Source organism: Crinia signifera, chromosome 7 (genome assembly GCF_055691185.1).
Source record: "Crinia signifera chromosome 7, ASM5569118v1, whole genome shotgun sequence".
NCBI classification, from domain to species: Eukaryota; Metazoa; Chordata; class Amphibia; order Anura; family Myobatrachidae; genus Crinia; species Crinia signifera.
Window position 1 is genome coordinate 81,429,743 of NC_139223.1, and position 16,211 is coordinate 81,445,953.

The following is a 16,211-nucleotide window of genomic DNA, read 5'->3' on the forward strand; positions in this document are numbered from 1 at the left end:
GGGGGGGGGGAGAGTGCAAAATGTATAAAAGTGTACCCCTATGTGTATCCCAACAAAGTGCACCTGGCGTATAAGATGACCACCCACTTGGAGGCATGTTTTTCAGGGGAAAAAAGTCATCTTATATGCCGGCAAATACGGTATATATATATATATATATATATATATATATATATATATATATATATATATATATATTCACATACATGCATGCATACATACAGTGTGTATGTATGTATATATATATATATATATATAAATATATACATATATATATATATATATATGTGTGTGTGTGTGTGTGTTTGTGTGTGTGTCTGTATATTTTTGCTTGCTTTATTTTGAGTATTTGTAAAATGTAGGTTTGTATATATATTACACAAGGGATTTTCATAATAGCAGCAGGATGGATGCAACTGATTGAAATGCTTTTTCTGTAGGCCAGGGAATAACAACTGATGTGTACAGTAGCAGAACAGTTGTCAGTCACCAATATTAAAACCCTTTGAGTGCCAAAGTTGCTGTGTAAAAATACCAGCATTGCTCACAGCAACTGTTCTTTCTTTGGCACAATGTTTAACAAAACTTCAATTAATTGACAAGATAAATTGCCCAGCAATAACTAAAGTGATTCATATTCCTCGACTTTGACCCTGGCATTTTTAGAGGTTATTGGGGGTTATTCTGGTTTGCTCTCAAGGCTGCAAATTCGCAGCCTTGCAAGTCCACCAAACCCCGCCCAGGTTCGCCCACACTGGCTGCCAATGGATGTTTAACATGAACATCCGTTAGCTGGCTCTGGGGACCCACCCCCATCATTTGATTGTCCCTGATCATTGAATGATAGTGAAGGCCCATGCATATGTAAGGTTGCTCTAAGCAACCTTACATATGTGTGTCCGCTTGTGGGGAAGTAGGCGGTGGAAGATGTTTCAGTAGGTCTGTGCTGCCCTGGAAGCAGTCTGTGGATGAACCTAATGGAAGCCCGGAACCTTGTGAAAAAAAGGTTGATACAAGGGGACAAAACTATGGAGGGCTAGACAGAGTATGCCAGAAATATTTGGGTATTTGGGACACGTCTGTTTTGATTTTGTGGAGGACCCACAACAGCAGAGCAAGAGGTAAAAAGGCACATGGAAGGGGAATGTCAGCCCATGAAAAGGACATGGCGTCCATGTGGAGAGTCCCTTGAGTACAAATTTTGGATATGAATGTCAGAACTTGTATATTTGATGGTGTTGCAAACGTATATACCTGTGGGTGACCCAAGGTCTTTGTAACTCTGAGAAACATCTCTGGTGTATTATGGCAGCAGTGGGATCTAACCCTACACCTCCGAAGGAACTAGAGAGACGCTCAATCCACAGTATGACTGTTTATCTATAGGGAATTGGCTAGCTTGTTTAACTCTCCTTTAACTCCGCCTAGTGCACTTTCTGTATCTCAACGGGTTCAGTTTTTTTTTTCATGTATATGTATCAATTTTAAATTGTTATTAAATTTATTATTATTCTTTTCACCAAACAAAGCGCCACTTCCCTCTTTTTTTCTTGCTACTTGCCTGCATAGGATTGACAACCCTATTATCAAGTGGCTGCTATTAGTGAAACACCCCTGGCAGTGCCTGCTTGTTCTGCCTACTTCCAGGCATCTATTGCCTCCCGACAGAGAATGCAGGATCAAGTGCCTCTCATGCTTTTGAGGTAGGTAAACAGTGGTTTGTTGTCCAGACAGAGCTGAACTGAATTATCTCATGGGTTAGACCAATATTAGACCAATTATTAGTCAAGAATTTTTTTTTATCTGGTGGGGACTACAATATTGGACATGTAGATTTGCACTTTATGTGTAAATAACTATTTAAGAAACAATTATTTAGAGGAAACACAATGACACAAGTTTAAATAAACAGCAGATAATGCTAATATGTATCATGTAAGCTGGAAAAATTAATTGTAATACCACAGAATACTGAAAAGAGTACAATAACCGAGTTGGATAAATACACTAGACCAGGCATACCCAAAGTCAGGCCCGGGGGCCAATTGCGGCCCATGCTGTCATTTCAAGTGGCCCGCAGCCTCCAGCTGGAAGCGGGCAGTGCATCAGATGTGGGAAGCAAAGCACAGGACACTAATGGTGGGGCCCCAGAGAGTGCACCTTTACCTCGCTGTCTGCTGCAGTGAGGAGGTGCCGGCTGCCACAGTCAGATGTGTTTGGCGTCCTAACCAATGTTCCCTCTAATTTTACGAAGGCTGTGTGCGGCAAAAGATGTTGGCTGTGCAACTTTGGAAGGAAATTTAAATTTTTGTGCGTCACTTCTAGATACCTGGAAAATGACATTCAGCATTTGTGTTATCTTTACTTCAAAATGATATTAAACATTCAAAACACAGCAAACAATGTAGTTAATGGGTGAAACACACATTAATTGAGTCCACAACTGCAAAAAGGGACCACTGCTTTGTGCGCTCTGTTGTAATGTCTGTGCGCACGCTCGTCGAGTTGTGTGCGCGCGCACGTGCGCACAGCTTAGAGGGAACACTGGTCTATCTTATATCACCCTACTCCACAATCACAGTGACAGCAGTGTTTGGGGAGGGGGGCACCAAGGGGGAAGCTTGCTCCCGTAACATGCAGATCGGAGGAGGGCAGCAGCGGGAGCCCAAGCATCTCCTGTTCTTGCAGTGCCTGCTTTACCTCTTCTTCCTCTGGCTCACACAAGGGGCTGGGAAACATACAGTGAATGGAGGCAGAGTGGGGTACATAGTGAATGGGGGTCATACAGTGAATAGGAGTCATACAGTGAAGGAGGGTCAGGCTTGGGGACATACAATGAACGGAGGCACTGATGGACATTAAGAGAAGGGGCAGGCTGGGGGACAGAGTGAATGGGTGCAGAGTGGGGAACATACAGTGAAGGAGAGGCAGGCTGGGGGCATACAGTGAATAGGGGCAGGCTGGGGGAAATACAGTGAAGGGGCAGGCTGGGGGACATGGAGTGAATGGTGGCAGAGTGGGGGACCAATCTGATGTGATTAATGATTTAAAGAATGTCAGGCTGAATGGTCAGCCCCCACACATTTACACATCACCAAATCTGGCCCTCGACGCAAAAAGTTTGGACACCCCTGCTCTAGACAAAGAAGGAAGTCCAAACAGTGCAAATATTCTACGAACCGAGTTTAACATGGAACTCACACCTAGAGATGTTTTCCTGTTACATTTTGCATCATATGGAATTCCAGCATATAAGAAAATTTCTGTGTTGTCATACAGTTTAACAAATTTAGCATTTATTCAGCTGTAGAAATTTCACTAAAAGTATAGTGCTCTATATACTCAGGATTTGTATTTGTGTTGTACAGGGTGTAAAATCACAGATTAATCATAGCAATGAACAGTACAAGGCATGGTGCGTGTAACTCATATCAGACCTGTTAGCTCTTGCAACCTGGCTCTGCCAGATTCTCACTGCTTTACATTTCTGTTTCATGCTTGCTGTACCATGTTTCACCACTGATTTGTTGTTCTGCGCTATTTTTCAGCTTACAGCAATACAGTATGTGTTGCTTCATGTTCCTTTGCAGTTAAGTGAAAGTTGAAGCAGCATGCTGACCTTACTTCCTGATCTCCATGTCTGTTTGCATATATGAGCACCTATACAGACACCACAGGACCTACACAAGCTGAGTCACATGTACAAGCTACATGAAATGACAGCATCAGTGTTCAGAGTACCCATGCATTATGGGATAGAAGTGATAAGGGATAAAAAGTGAAAAGGGAGGAGAAGTGATAAAGTGCCTCAATGGTCAATCAGCTCCTGACTGTTAAGTTTCAGACTGGGTTTAAAAAGGGACAGTCAGGAGTTGAATGGCCAGTGATAAAGTACCAGGCACTTTATCACTTCACCTCCCTTATCACTGCTTCATACATCTACCCCTATATGTGTGTTACCTTAGTACTACAAATAATATTCATATTTTGCAAAAATGGTGGGACACAAAGATGGTAAGGCATGCCAAATGGTACTATTTTTTGGGATAGGTAAATGTGGACACTGCATTAAATGTGTCTTCTGTGTACCTTTTATCTCCTTTAAACAACTGCATTTAATTGTAGGTACATAATTAAGCATATACAGATGGAGCGCCTCTCAGTCAGCACCGGAGCTCGCCAGAATGCCCCGCTGGCAATCGCTGGCGGAGAGGTGCTACATCTGACTTGGACATGCAAGGGTCTCACACGCATGGGCATCCCAGTTTTCAGGTGGTGGGGGATGAGAACTCCGCTTTAGGGAAACTGGCAGAGTTAAGGGGGGGTGCGGGTAGGCAGTGGGGACCGGCAGACAGCGACGGGGAGTCTCGTGCGCGCACGTCCCCTTCCGGCTCCATCTATATTTCAGTTTTCCTCACACATGAAAAAAAGCTCCCAGCAACAAATAATGGGACATTTTGACCACCCATACTGTAGATGTCAGAAAATCCATGCACTTTACCAAGAAGATGAGTACACTTGCAGAAATATTTCAAAATGACTGTACATTTATGCTGATGATATACTAATCTACTAATGAGATGTCCTAAAACAGGTTTATTATCCCTTCTTCTTATAATGCAAGGCCATCTATTAAAAAATAGCAAAAATGCTAAAATAATTAATCATCTGCGGTTATTAACAAATTACCACTTAAACAGTTGATTTTTTTTTTATATTACTGTACATTTACATTCACTGTGAGAATCTCAACACCAGCATGAAGTGAATCAGGAGGGGTGTTGTGCAAGTATGCCTGTGAAACAGCTTAATTTAGGGTTGTGGCCAACCAGACATAAACCATGCCCCCTTTCTGGGAATGGGCTCCTTCAGCATACAAAGTGGGTCCTGACTTGCACTTCAGAAATGTTGGGAGGTTTGGGACTGCAGTGCATGGATATGGAAAATACCTTGTTATTTAATAAACAGCAAAGTATAATTACACTGCCTTAAGCCAATATAGGAAGACAGCGTATGTATAATCATCTTGCAAAATGTCAGAAAGTTACAATTCTGACACAATGTATTAATTCAAACACTATGTACTAAGAAAAGGAAACTAAGTGTTATAAATAACTGTTGCACATGAGGGACATCAGTGGTTTATACATTATTTAATAACCTGAGGACAACAAAGGAGACTGCAAAGAAATTTTGTCAACCCGGGAGATTATCCCATTTAATATAACAGAGGAGTAACCACGACATGAAAAATACATGTAAATTATCTTTCAGAGATTCCACATCTTATTTTTTAATCACATTTTCTATTCTTGTTTGCAAATCTTTATAATGTCTTATTCAAGAGGGTGTAATTAGTGCACTTCTTTTTAAATCCAATAAATAAAAGTTACATTTTAAGAAATTGTGTAATATCAGTTGGACATCTTCTAGAGTTATCTTCTGAGTGCACCCAGAATTTCTCCTTCTTTTCTCCTTTTTCTTTTGCTGATGTCTATGCCTATGCTTGCTTTGGGCTGGTGGCTGATGTCACATGACATCAGCAAACTCCCTGAATGCGGTGGATAGTGGGCGCTGTCAGTCCCTGCTTTTCTTGGTGAGCAACCATTGAATGATTCCCCCCCCCCCCCATTTAGATGCATCAGAGGGGATGTGTTAGCATACACATACCCTCGCATGCTAGTGAGGGGATTTGCTTGGCAGGGGGGAGGCATTTGGCTGGGTGGCATGCTGCGCTAACCTGCAGTATACGCAGCCTAGAGAACAGGGCTGAATAAGGCCCTATATTCCTCTCACTTACATTTTTTTCAGACTTTTATATTTGAATAATACAACTGTTCCAGGGGAGTGAGAAACATGACAAAGCTGATGGTTTGGGGGATTGGGCGACCATCTGATACAAATTTAATAGAAGGATGTTATTGTAACAGATACTGTGATACAGTGTAAATCCCAATGTACATAATTATACTATAACACAGACATATGAGTCAACTTTATAATAAAATGACAGTTCGGTAAGATATGTACTGTATTTGTGCATAAAGAAATATAGCTGTGGCTGGCATTAATAGAAATAATCATCGGTCAAATGTTTGTCACTTGAGAATTGTTCAATCAAATACAGATCATTTATTGATGAAGTACATAATTGTGAACAGGAATGAAAGATTTCAGCAATTATATAACCTTCATTTTTAGACGTATTCAACAATCCCCAAAAGAGACTTATGCCTTGATGAGATACATATGAATCGAATGAACACATCTGCCTTGACGAGATACATATGAATCGAATGAACACATCTTCTTTGATACTAATGAAAACTAGTGATTCAAAGAGTATTCGCTAAGCATTATCTCTGGTATGCTAAAAAGAGTGTTTCACCATAAATATTATACAGTTTTGGTGCTGCTAAAATCTATAGTCAAGTATGTATGTATTTAGCACATAAGCAAAAAAACACGTTTTCCATAAATGTTGTAAATATGTTCAGATATGTTAGGAAATGTATTATATTTATAAACGTTTATATTACAGGCTTACAAGAACAGAAGATGCACTTTTAATTCTGACTATAATAAAATAATGAATTTTGCAGTCCTCCTCCTGATGCTGCATCACAGTCATGGAATGGAAGGTGACCTCCTCCAGTGAGTCCTAACACTAAGGGGGACATTTACCAAAATGGATTCGTAGAAAAAAGGTGTATTCGTAGGGAGAAATACACCTTTTTTTTACGAATTTGTATTTTCGGGATTTACAATCCCAAAAATACAACAATTCGTAGTCCTAAAGATGGAACATTCGTATTTGTATTTACAAATACGAATGTCCTACACTATCGATAGGATACGACAGAAATCACCATTCAAAAGAATGGTGGTTCCTGATGTACTAAGCAGCCGTACTGATAATACGGCTGCTACCCTGTTTCCCTGATAATAAGACCTACCCCAATAATAAGCCCTACCCTTATTTCTGGACAACGGTCCAAAATAAGCCCTACCCCGAAAATAAGCCCTAGCTTAATCCCCATTTTGCCCAGTCCCTGTGCTAAACTCCCAGCTCCGCTAAACCCCCCCACCCACCCGCATGAAATGGATGCTGCTGCTACGGTAGCAGCCCTGGTACCGCTGAAGCCTCTGCTGGCATCAGCGGTCCCAGGGATGCATTGTGCATGTGACATCCTCAAGGACTGAGTGGCGTCTGTTCACAGACGGGAGCGGAGTGACAGAGTGGCGGCGGAGTAAAGACTGAGTGGCTGAAAAATGCAGAAGGAAAGGAAAGCGGCAGTTGTGCTTAAAGTATAAGGTGATTGAGGGGCATGATGTAGCTAAAAGAAGGACTGAGGAGCTAAAATAAGCCCTACCCCAAAAATAAGCCCTTTGGTGTTTTTGGACTGAAAAAAAATAAATAAGACAGTGTCTTATTATCGGGGAAACACGGTAAGTGGTGTGAAACACCCACGCAAATACGACAGGAAAATAGAACACCATTTTCCTGTCGTATTTGCTTTAAGCCTGCACGGATCAGTCAGATCCGTGCAGGCTTTAGTGTAAAAAAATAGAAAAAAAAAATAAATATAAAAAAAAAACGGCGTGGGGGCCCCCCCACAGCTGTAACCAGCACCAGGCTGAAGGAGCCGGGGCCGGTAATTAAAAATCAGGGAACCCGACAAATAGGGGTTCCCCGATTTTTAACAACCAGCCCCAGGCTCCAGGTCCGGGGCTGGTTCCCAAAATACGGGGGACAAAATGACTAGGGGTCCCCCGTATTTCAAGAACCAGTCCCAGGCACAACCAGCCAGCAGGGTAATGTCACAGCCGGGGGACACTTATGATATAAGGTCCCGCGGCCAAAACATTAACCCCCTGACCGGTCAGCCTGGCCAGGGGCCCTGGGGGAGTGGGGACCCCCCCAATGAAGGGGTCCCCCCCTCCAGGACTTACCTGACCAGGCTGAAGCCTGGTACTGTCCCCGATGCCCCTGGGCGGTGGGCATCGGGCTGATTATGGTGTAAAAAATAGATTAAACTATTGTTTTTTACTGTGGCACTACAAGTGCCAGCAAGCCTCCCCAGCAAGCTGGGACTTGGAGAACCACAAGTCCCAGCCTGCTGGGCATTAAAGGGCCCGCTGGCACTTGTAGTTCCACAGTTAAAAAATAGTACACAAAACACACTGACACACTTTTAAAATAAAACTTTAATACATACAAAGCCCACACATACTAATACTTACCTATCTTCTTCCCATAGGTAGCCCTGGTCCTGTGTCGGCGGTCTTCTGGATCCATGTCGACGTCCTTCTTCAAGTCGACGTCGCTGTCGGCGATGGCGTCCGGATCCGACTAAATCCATGGAGGAAGCTGTGGAAGGAAACCATACTCACCTGTCCCAGCGCGACGTAGTCCAGGTAAGTGTCTTGGCAAAAAAACAAACCGAACACCCGAAACCAGACCGGACTGAGGGAGCCGCACGGTGTTTGTTTACATCGTGCGGCTCCGCCTCCCGAATGCCGCTATTGGCCGCCTTGCGGCCTAGTGGCTCCTGATTGGCCGCTAGGCCGCAAGGCGGCCAATAGCGGCATTCGGGAGGCGGAGCCGCACGATGTACACAAACACTGTGCGGCTCCCTCAGTCCGGTCTGGTTTCGGGTGTTCGGTTTGTTTTTTGCCAAGACACTTACCTGGACAACGTCGCGCTGGGACAGGTGAGTATGGTTTCCTTCCACAGCTTCCTCCATGGATTTCGTCGGATCCGGACGCCATCGCCGACAGCGACGTCGACTTGAAGAAGGACGTCGACATGGATCCAGAAGACCGCCGACACAGGACCAGGGCTACCTACGGGAAGAAGATAGGTAAGTATTAGTATGTGTGGGCTTTGTATGTATTAAAGTTTTATTTTAAAAGTGTGTCAGTGTGTTTTGTGTACTATTTTTTTAACTGTGGAACTACAAGTGCCAGCGGGCCCTTTAATGCCCAGCAGGCTGGGACTTGTGGTTCTCCAAGTCCCAGCTTGCTGGGGAGGCTTGCTGGCACTTGTAGTGCCACAGTAAAAAACAATAGTTTAATCTATTTTTTACACCATAATCAGCCCGATGCCCACCGCCCAGGGGCATCGGGGACAGTACCAGGCTTCAGCCTGGTCAGGTAAGTCCTGGAGGGGGGGGGGACCCCTTCATTGGGGGGGTCCCCACTCCCCTAGGGCCCCTGGCCAGGCTGACCGGTCAGGGGGTTAATGTTTTGGCCGCGGGACCTTATATCATAAGTGTCCCCCGGCTGTGACATTACCCTGCTGGCTGGTTGTGCCTGGGACTGGTTCTTTAAATACGGGGGACCCCTAGTCATTTTGTCCCCCGTATTTTGGGAACCAGCCCCGGACCTGGAGCCTGGGGCTGGTTGTTAAAAATCGGGGAACCCCTATTTGTCGGGTTCCCTGATTTTTAATTACCGGCCCCGGCTCCTTCAGCCTGGTGCTGGTTACAGCTGTGGGGGGGACCCCACGCCGATTTATTTTTTTATTTTTTTCTATCTATTTTTACACACTGCAGCCTGCACGGATCTGACTGATCCGTGCAGACTGCTAGAAAAATTCGTATTAGCGGCCGTATATATGTGCCGCTAATACGAATCATTACACCATCGGAGGGTTACAAAGCAGTCGTATATGACTGCTTTGTAATTTCCCCTCCGGAACACGACTTTGCATACAACTCAAACAGTCGTATGCAGCCGTAGGGGAAATACCAATACGAAAAACTAGGTTTTTCATATTGGTAAATTTCCCCCTAAGGTTCAAGTCCAAAATTATAGTCATCAACCATGCAGGGGCAAACAGCCATTACATACAGATCCCTCTCCCAAAAGTATTGCAATCCATAATCCAAAGGCTACCATGGCTAACAAAGATGGTATTAGCTACAAGAGCAAAGTAAATGATTAACCTGGCTACATTTGGGGCCTTATTCTAGTTCACTCTTTCTGACAAAATCCTTCTTAGATGGACAAAACCATGTGCACTGCAGGTGGGGCAGATGTTACTTGTGCAGAGAGAGTTAGATTTGAGTGGGGTTTTACTTCAAAGTGAGATCTATATTGCAGTGTAAAAATAAAGCAGCCACTATTTATCCTGCACAGAAACAAAATAACTTACCCAAATCTAATTCTCTCTGCACATTTTACATCTGCCCCCTGCAGTGCACATGGTTTTGTCCATCTAAGAAGGATTTTGTCAGAAAGAATGAACTAGAATAAACCCCATGGTTCTGTCCATCTAAGAAGGATTTTGTCAGAAAGAGTGAACTAGAATAAGGCCCTTGGTATCTAATCACCCCAATGGAAACCTATAAAGGATCATTTTGCAATAAATGTGAATCAAAGTGTATATGTGTATGTATATATATATATATATATATATATATATATATATATATATATATATATATATATATATATATAGTATTCCAAGTAGGCGGCACTCACACAGGCTTTGATAAAATAAGTCCTTTAATGGTCCGACAGTTTCGGGGTTCCCCCCTTCGTCAGGGACAGCAGCACACCAGTGCTCATACAAACAGACATATAAATACCCACCACAAATACCCCCGCCCCCATAGCACATTGATTACGCATACAGGACTCACCTGCCGAATCGCCATGACACACCACGCCGTTACCGGAAGTCCTCCGAGCTCCGGGTCTAGCTGTGTGTGCAGACGTCAGTCAGGTTTGCTAGCAGCTTCCGCCAGCCGGGCATGTGTACTCCGCCAACCAAAGGCGGAAGTGATCATACGTCAGGCCGGGCAGGTGAGTCCTGTATGCGTAATCAATGTGCTATGGGGGCGGGGGTATTTGTGGTGGGTATTTATATGTCTGTTTGTATGAGCACTGGTGTGCTGCTGTCCCTGACGAAGGGGGGAACCCCGAAACTGTCGGACCATTAAAGGACTTATTTTATCAAAGCCTGTGTGAGTGCCGCCTACTTGGAATACTGTGAAGTCGGATCTGGGATCTAACAAGGAAGGCACCTCCAGCAAGTATATCTTCATTTACTATTTGCTTCACTGTGTTTACTACAGTGATCAGGAGTGCCGGGTCATTCCCTTTTGCTATAAACAGTTGCAGGATCCTCTCCAGTATTGGACTCTTGTTTCTAATCAAGGCACCCTCCATTTAAAGATACTTTTATCTCCACAAGCATCCTTCAGTCCTATCAGCACAGTTAAGATTACGTATTGTTGGTGCTCTACCCCGGCGGGGACACAGCAGTAAAGTAATATCATTGGCCACGGTCAATAAATACATCTTCTCACATCATGTCTGCTGCCAGTCAAGAAATGGACCAGGCCCTTGAATTTTTGCAACTTGATGTTAGAGAACTGGTCAGCTTCTCTGATGGCTGGAGGCTGAAACTATTTTATCGAAGGAACATATGGACGATGATCCTACAGTGCAGAGCGCTGAGGACACATATAAGCATTTATTACGTCTAAAACAAAAAGAATGTGATTACAAGTACCACAGTATAAGCCTCTCAGATTATTATAGAAGCAAGCTTATACCTAGGGGCTTTCGAGTAAAGAATGCCCCCACCATCGGACGCAATAATGTCACCTTTTGTCGCCGATGGTGTGGAATCCTGAACAAATGTTCTATGGATTTGCTGCTTCTTGTGATTGAGGAGGCTTCAAAAGAAGAAAAACTCTGTCAAGCCAAAATTGAGGACTTCGAGAAAGTCCATTTAGCTACCATGGAACAGGATGTAGAGAATCGATGGTTAGAGAAGTTGCAAACCCAAATGGATACATACAGAAAAAATCTTATAGCCTTCAAACGAGAAAAACTAAAAAAAGTACAGATGGACTATGAACAGAAGCGTGTATATGAGTGGCTGGGGAATAACAGAAATCCGGGTAAAACTAAATCGTATCGTAGACGAATGCCACGTGGGCAGAGACCTAATACTGATACCTCCGGAGCCTCAGCGGGAGATTCCACCACCTCTAATGATGAGAGCGGCCCTTTAGGCCCACAAACCAGGGCCATGCTCAAAAATCCACCCCCAAAAGAACAAGGAGGGCGGGGCAAAACGTCCGCATCGAAAAAAGGACCCAAAAGAGGCAAGACAGCCAATCTCAAGAGCTAGTGTTCAATTTGTCTGATGCTGTACTATCTCCTGCAGAAATGCAGGTTTTAGCCAAAGGATTGTCCTTTGTCCCCACTAGGCACTTGGACCCCTTCCAATGGAAGGTTGATTCCTTTAAGCTAAATCGATCACTCCGTTTGAAGGATTATTTTGGAAAGAAAAAAGAGACACAATCCACTGAATCCCTTACCACTATACCACCCCAATTGAAAAAAATTGCCCCACGATCGAAATTCGATCCCATGACTATGAATCCTTCTATAAGGACGTTCTCCCGATTAATGGAACAGCAGGGAGAGACATTACATCACATAAGCAAGTCTGGTCGTGTGGACAACAATTTAAGTTTTGAAGAACGTCAAGCCCTGAAGTCCCTTTCATCCCGCAGGGATATAATAGTGAGGGGGGCAGATAAGGGTGGGGCAGTAGTGGTACAGAGTCTTCAAGACTACCGCAAGGAATGCAACCGCCAGTTGGAGGACGTTACCACATATGGGCGTTTGCAAAAAGATCCCACTGGGTCTTACAAAGCGGAATTGGATTCAGTATTGGGTGATGCTGTTAGAAATGGCACCATTTCTGTTGAATTGAGGTCTGCCCTGACAGTTGATTTCCCAGTTGTGCCACTCTACTATTCCATCCCTAAAATCCACAAGGGGCTTAAGGATCCCCCTGGTCGACCAATAATTTCGGCCAGGGGCTCCTTATACCAACCGGTCTCCATCTTTCTGGACAGCCTTTTGAACCCATGTGTTCAAGCATTACCTTCCTACTTGAAGGACACAACATCCCTACTAAATTTGTTTAGGGACTTTGAAGAAACCAGTGATATGTCTAAAGTTACCTACTTGTGTACGGCGGATGTCTCCAGCCTCTACACCTGTATCCCACATGATGCAGGTGTGGAGGCTGTTAGGCGTCTACTCACAAATAATCCCAAGTTTTGTGGTCCACCAGTAGATTTTTTTATTAAGTTACTTGAGTTGGTCCTTACTCGTAATTATTTTTTACATGATGGTGTTTTTTTCTTGCAGCAATCTGGCGTGGCTATGGGGTCCGCAGTGGCCCCGGCGTATGCCAATACTTTTATGTATGAAGTAGAGCAGAATCTCTTTTTCCATCAGGGCCACCTCAAGGATCAGGTCTGTTTATATTACCGCTATATAGACGACTTATTAATTTTTTGGTCAGGTACAGAAACATCTTTGATAGAATTGTTGTCGACACACAATAGAGCCGATCATGTCGTCAAACTGACCTTTTCAATAGACTCCAAGAATGTTCAATTTCTTGATGTGGATATTACTCTTACCAATGGGCATATTACTACTGCTGTATATACCAAAAAGACCGATAGAAACACCCTTTTAAGACATGACAGTGCACATCCACTACCCCTACGTAAAGGTTTGCCCTATTCTCAGCTCCTACGAGCTAGACGTATTACATCTGATCCAGAACAGGTGGAGCCTGCCCTAGACAAAATGGCAGGCAAATTCATAGAACGGGGGTACCCACGTACACTGGTCAATGATTCTAAACTTAAGGTCTTGAATATGTCAAGGGATCAAACCCTGGAACCTAAGCCCAAATCCCCAGGTGCTAAAACTTTAGTTCCATGGGTAAATAAATTTAGCCCTGAGAGTAAATACACGACCAAGAAGGTCAAACAGTGGTGGCCTATAGTATCTACTGATGGAGATCTACCCCTTTTACACAACGCCAGACAGCTTCCTAGTTATACTAGGTCGAGCAATATCAAAGACACCATAGTTAAATTGGACATCACTGGGTGGAATAGCCAAAAACCTGCCCACTTTTTGACTAAGAGAAATGGTTGTCACCGCTGTTTGGGCTGCACAACATGCAGAACAATGACCAACGGTGACAAATTTAAACATCCTCAGCTGGAAAAGTTTTTTTCAATTAATTTTCCATTAACCTGTTCTTCCACCTACGTTATATACCTTCTTACATGTCCCTGTGGGCTGTCCTATGTGGGGAAAACCCAGCGTCAATTTAAGGAACGCATGGCCCTGCATAGGACAGCCATCACACAAGCATTTATCAAGGGGCATAGTGACCAGCCCATGGCCAGACACTGTTTGTTAAACAATCACAGTGTGGCACAAATAAAGTCTATGATTATTGACCACATACCCCCCTCACTACGTGGGGGTAATAGGAATAAAATCCTTATGCAGCGAGAGTCTCGCTGGATATATCACTTAAACACGCTGTCCCCTGGCGGCCTTAACGAAACACTTGGCCTCCATTGTTACTTATAATTTGAAAATTAGTATCCTTTGTTTCTCCCTGGTAGACTGAGCTTGTCTTTTTAGCTTTAGCTCTATCTATGTTTCTGAGTGTCGACACAATTTTTTCTGACATTCAGATCTATTTGGCTTTACATGAGATATTTAGCATGTTTGGTGGTTTTCCATCATTGTCATGCACTAAGAAACAATTGATATGTACTTGTTGTTATTCTTTATAAATCGTCTACATATGTTGTATGTCATATTTGTTTTTCACTTTTTATTATCATTTTTTTCGTTTGGCATCTTTGTACATTAGTGCAAGGATTGGTTTTAATCAATGATGTTTGTATAGGCAGTAATATTCTGCATATGCTATTTTGATTTCTTGACATCATGATATTACAAGTCTGATTACAGTGTATCAAACCGGGTAAATATAGTGGCGCCATTTGGATATTTAGATATATTTTTTTCATTAAGGCATAATGGATTTAACAATGAGATCTGCTAAGTGTGTTATCACTTATGGGCATACGCTATAACCCTGATTGATTACAACTGCTGTTGGTTTTATATTTGTTGTTTTGGTTATTGTTATTGTTTACATGTGGTTGCTAAGCAGCGCAACCCAGGGCTCAGCGTGTAGCTCCCCGGCCTGACGTATGATCACTTCCGCCTTTGGTTGGCGGAGTACACATGCCCGGCTGGCGGAAGCTGCTAGCAAACCTGACTGACGTCTGCACACACAGCTAGACCCGGAGCTCGGAGGACTTCCGGTAACGGCGTGGTGTGTCATGGCGATTCGGCAGGTGAGTCCTGTATGCGTAATCAATGTGCTATGGGGGCGGGGGTATTTGTGGTGGGTATTTATATGTCTGTTTGTATGAGCACTGGTGTGCTGCTGTCCCTGACGAAGGGGGGAACCCCGAAACTGTCGGACCATTAAAGGACTTATTTTATCAAAGCCTGTGTGAGTGCCGCCTACTTGGAATACTGTGAAGTCGGATCTGGGATCTAACAAGGAAGGCACCTCCAGCAAGTATATCTTCATTTACTATTTGCTTCACTGTGTTTACTACAGTGATCAGGAGTGCCGGGTCATTCCCTTTTGCTATATATATATATATATATATATATATATATATATATATATAGCAGTCCAGGTGGCAGGTGGCGGCACTCTCCAAGAAATACACAGGATTGCAGGGATCACTCTACGTTTCGAACTTTAATGGTTCTTCATCAGGAGAAGACAATAAAACCATAACAGTATTTATACATACCCCAACCACCGTGCATCAAATCACAACCTCCAGTTTCTCCCGCCGCTGCAGCCGGCATGGTGATGTCAGTGCGCCCGGCGCACACAGTGCACGTCAGCACACCTCATCACGTTGCCGCACTGCACGTCAGGGGAGGCCTGCTTTGCAATAGAGACAGGGAAGCCGGAAATACAGCGCACGCGATCACCGGCATCTGACAGCACAGTGATCGCGCGCCTTGATCCACAAGCATCACTGTCCTCACAGGCAGCGTTCGGCTACCGGAGACCTTACCCGCATAAAACAAACATATACAGAGAAAAATCGTGACATTTAAAAACATAAAGCAGGCAATACAGAACAATTTACTGAATCTACATATAGCAATAAGATATCATGCAGTACAATAGCACTTACAGAAAATGATATTCGGTAACAGAATCATGCAAGGACAGAGGACAATCTTAAACTCGAGAGTACTACATACAAGAACAGGCTGAAGCCTAGAGCATGCAAATAGAAACAAGTAGGTTATGA